Source organism: Rhinopithecus bieti, unplaced genomic scaffold (assembly GCF_001698545.2).
Source record: "Rhinopithecus bieti isolate Rb0 unplaced genomic scaffold, ASM169854v2 scaffold_81031, whole genome shotgun sequence".
NCBI lineage: Eukaryota > Metazoa > Chordata > Mammalia > Primates > Cercopithecidae > Rhinopithecus > Rhinopithecus bieti.
In genome coordinates this window covers 301,542-306,444 of record NW_016830217.1, presented here as the reverse complement: position 1 = coordinate 306,444, position 4,903 = coordinate 301,542, and positions in this window count along the sequence as shown.

The window sequence follows — 4,903 nt, the reverse complement described above, 5'->3', positions numbered from 1 at the left end:
AATTTTTTTAGAGATGAGGTCTCGCTGTGTTGCCCAGGCCAGTCTCAAACTCCTGAGCTCAAGTGATCCTTCTGCCTCAGCTTCCCAAAGTGCTGGGATGACAGGTGTGAGCCACTGTGCCCAGCCTGGGAAGAGCTCCTCCTGAGAGCCTGTCTGAGTGGGCTGGGGTACAGCACTGGCACACCCTCCCTGTCTTTACTTCCTGCCGTAAGAACCTTGGGGGCTGAGGAATATGCTTGCGCTTTGCGCTGGAATCGCTGCAGAGCTGGGGTGGGGGAAGCTGTGATAGTCAAGGGCTTCAGGGAGTAGGCCTAGGTCTGGTGGGTCTGGGTTCAAAGAGGCTCTGCCTTTTACTTGCTGTGTGACTTCAGGCAAGTCACTTCTCCTCTCTGAGCTTCCATTTCCTTCTTAGTAAAGTTTGGCTGAGTTGAATAGAGCCTGCTCTTAGTGGAGTTACAGGGATTAAAGGGCATAATTGGTGCCCCTGGAGTGGTAAACAACACTCAGTGCATGGTGGCAGTGATTTTTATTGTCCCCTTATTCAGTCAAGAACTTGGCATATCCTGGGGCAGTGGCTCACGCCTGTAATCCCAGCACTTTGGGATGCTGAGGCGGGTGGATCACCTGAGGTCAGGAGTACAAGACCAGCCTGGTCAACATGGCAAAACCCCGTCTCTGCTAAAAATACAAAAATTAGTCTGGCGTGGTGGCGCATGCCTGTAATCCCAGCTACTCGGGAGGCTGAGGCAAGAGAATCGCTTGAGCCTGAGAGGCGCAGGTTGCAGTGAGCTGAGATTGTGCCACTGCACTCCAGTCTGGGTGACAGAGTGAGACTCTTAAAAAAAAACAGGAGGCGTAGGGGACCAGGGGAGGGATAGTATTAGGAGAAATACTTAATGTAGATAATGGGTTGATGGGTGCAGCAAACCATCATGGCACGTGTATACCTATGTAACAAACCTGCTCATTCTACACATGTATCCCAGAAATTAAAGTATATATTAAAAACTTACACCAATATAAAGAATAGATACATTACATGAGTTACTGTGCTATGGTATAATGAAGTTCAAATTGTAAATACAATCACTGACTATTTCTGTGATTAATATTTTTATATAAGAAAAAAAAAAGAAGAACTTGACATGAAGGAGTGGGACATGATAGGACCAAGGGGGTGGTCTCTCGGGACTCCGAGCATGTTTCAGACTTAGGAACCCTCAGAGCTGAGGCCAGGACTGGCCATGTGCTCCTGTTTCCCGGGCTCTATGCCCTCCCTTCCCTCTACCCAGCCCACTGTCCCTGCCCCTACCCTCTACTCCTACCCCTGTCCCACAGACACAGCCAAGCCTCAGGAGGACTGAACCCACAGGAATGTGGGGAATGAGCAGGCTGCGCTGGGAGGACCCCGCTATCCCAGCCCTGGGCTCTGCCGCCCTCTGGTGGCTGGGAAGGCTGCTGCTCCCATTACTACCGTTGTAGAACCCCAATTGCCCCCCAAAAATAAAATGCTGTTGCTGCTACTCATGATGATGATGACGGCGATGACGATGATGATGATGATGATGATATTCATTGCTCTATAGTTTGCAAAGTACCTTCTCCGTCAATCATAGGCTGCACCAAACAGAGTGCAGGGTTCTGGACTGAAATCAGATGGGAATGTAAGTCCCTAGTCAAGTTCCAGCTGATTATGTGACCTTGGGCAAGTCATGTCACTTCCTTGAGTCTCAGACATCTCATCTGTGGAATGGGGATGGCAAAAATAGGGTTGTCATAAGGATTAAAATACCTAACGCCTGGCCAGGTGTGGTGACTCATGCCTGTAACCCCAGCACGTTGGGAGGCCAAGGTAGGAGGATTGCTTGAGCTCAGGAGTTTGAGACCAGCCTGGGCAAATGGTGAAACCCCATCTCCACTAAAAATACAAAAAAATAACCAAGCATGTTGGCACACGCCTGTAATCCCAGCTACTCAGGAGGCCAAAACTCGAGAATCGCTTGAACCCAAGAGGTGGAGCTTGCAGTGAGCCGAGATCACACCACTGCACTCCAGCCCGGGCGGCAGAACGAGACTCTGTCTCAAAAAAAAAACAAAATAAAACCAAAAACCAACCAACCAACAAACAAACAAAAAAACACCTATTGAATTAAATTGGCCTCCAAAATATACCCTTCTGGAATTTAGGTGGCTATTAAAAGACCTAACACCTGGCACTCGGGTTGGAAAGAATCACAAGGCTGTCGTCATATACTAATCCTTGGCCGCTCTGTCCCGGGAGATCACCTCCCCTTTGCACAGGGCTTTCTGCGAAGTCCTTTTCCAAGACATCACCTTCTTTTAGCTGCATTATCATTCCTGTTTACCTGAGGAGGAAACAGGCTCAGAGAGGGGAACAGCTTGCCTAGAGCACCATAGCTTGTAAGTTAAAGCAAGACTCAAGCCAGGTCCACCTGCCTCCAAACCCGATGCTGGACTTCCCCACACCCTGCTTTGGAAACTCTAAGGAACCTTTCAATTCCCCGAATCCTATTGCCTCATTTAAGTAAAGCAGGCCTGGTTTCTGCCTCCTTCAGTGCCCCCTCCTCCCACACCCTTCCAGCAGTCGCAACGCCAGACCCAATAGGTGACCCCTTCCTCCTTCCTGACCAGCTCCCAGCCCTCAGGGCAGCTCATGAGCCAGGAGCTTGAGAGTGGCTTCCAAAGGTCATCCTGTCCACCCCCCTGTGCCCCACCCAAGCAGATGACTGTTCATCCTGTTCTTCACGCTGCTCAGGGGAGGAGATTCCCTAACTCCACTCCCTCCACTCACCCAGGAGTCTGGGACAGTTCCCACAGCTGGCAAACTCTGCCTTAAGTCCCTCCTGCTGCAATGTCAGACCATTTATTTTAGTTCTTTCTCCCAGTAGCATCAGAAATACCATCTGGGGGACACACAGACCGGGAGAGTGGGATCCTGGGAAGGGGAAGGCACATTTGGGGACAGGAAGTAAGAGCGAACCCAGGTTCAAATCCTGGTCAGGGTGACAAGAGTGGCCAAGCGAGGCCAGGTGCAGTGATTCACACCTGTAATCTTAGCATTTTGGGAGGCCGAGGAGGGCAGATCACTTGAGGTCAGGAGTTCGAGACCAGCCTGACCAACATGGTGAAGCCCTGTGTCTACTAAAAATACAAAAATTAGCTGGGCATTTTGGCAGGCACCTGTAATCCCAGCTACTCAGGAGGCTGAGGCAGGAGAATCGCTTGAACTCAAGAGGCAGAGGTTGCAGTGACCTGGAATGGTGCCACTGCACTCTAGCCTGGGCGACACAGTGAGACTCCCATCTAAAAAATAGAGAGAGAGCAGCCCAGTGGGTCTCCTGGTGCCCAGGGCAGTCTCAGCCCAGGTGGGGCAGCCCCGCCCACAGCCTGAGGGCACCCACATCCTCCATCCTCCACCCTGCCACACTGGCACCAAGTAGCTCAAAGGAGGGAAGAGAGCTGGGGTGGGACTCGGGAAGCAGAGCGGGTCTGAGGGGCGGTTATGAGCTTAGGCTCAGGGTTCATGCAGAGCCAGGCTCAGACCCAGCAACAGATATTCACTGAGCTGCTCCTGGGTTCCAGGCACGGCAGTTGGCAATGAGGCCACAGCACTGGGAAGACAGCCAGAGGCCCTGTCTTCATGGATTTCACAGTCCAGTGGGGGAGACAACAGAAAACAGGTCACCACATGAATCAACAAGGAATCCCAGAGTGGCCACTCAGCTCTGCACTGTCCCCCTCCTGTCACCTCCATTTCAACTCTCAGGATGTAGCTTCAGTAGCACCACCTCCAGGAAGCCCACCCTGACCGCCAGTGAGGACAGGCTGCTCCCTTATTTGTGGCCCCACAGCCCCACAGTTTGCACAGTGTAAGCTTTCAGCTGAAGTTTAACTCCCTTGCAGAAAAGCACACAGATATTAGGCACCCAGCCTGATGGACTGTCCCAAAATGCACAGCCCTGTGTAAGCAGCATCGGCAGTCCCTCCCTAAGCAGTCACAACTTCAGCTGCAGGCGCTCCCCGCCCTGACCTCAATCCATCAATTAGTCTGCCTGGTTTTGAACTTTATGCAAATCAACTAATTTGTTTTGTTGGTTTTTTTCTTTTGACGTCTGGCTTCTCTCACATTCAGTCTAGATTCGCTCATGCAGACACAGACAGTAGCTGTAGTTGAAGATGGTTTATTCTCATGACTGTGCAGTGTTCCACTGTGTGAATATACCAGGATTTTCATTTTACTATTGATGAGCATTTGGGTAATTTCTAGCATTTTAGCTATTAATGGATAATACTGCTGATTCAAGTCTTTTGGGGCACATATGTACCCATTTCTGTTGGGTGCATATCCAAAGAAGGCAGTGGAATGTCTGGGTACCATAGCGTAGGCATGTTCAGCTTTTGCAGATGCAGCCAAGCTGTTTTCCAAAGTAGCTGTGCCAATTCACACCCCACCAACAGTACAGAATTCCTGCTGCCCCACATCCTGACAACACCCTGTGTGGGGTCCTGCACTTCACCTATTTACTTGTCTGTCTCACCATTAGGGAGCATCACCAAGGATGGGGATGCTGCTGATGTCCCTTGGTCCATAGGTGACACAATCAGAGAGGAGAATGAAGGGGATTGGAAAGATGGAAAGAGAGCTGGGCATAGTGGCGTATGCCTGTAGTCCCAGCCACTCAGTAGGCTGAGGCACAAGAATCACTTGAACCCAGGAAGTGGAGGTTGCAGTGAACTGAGATCATGCCACTGCACTCCAGCCTGGGTGACAGAGCAAGAAAAAAGAAGGAAAGGAAGGGAGGGAGGGAGGGAGGGAGGGAGGGAGGAAGAAGGAAGGAAGGAAGGAAGGAAGGAAGGAAGGAAGGAAGGAAGGAAGGAAGGA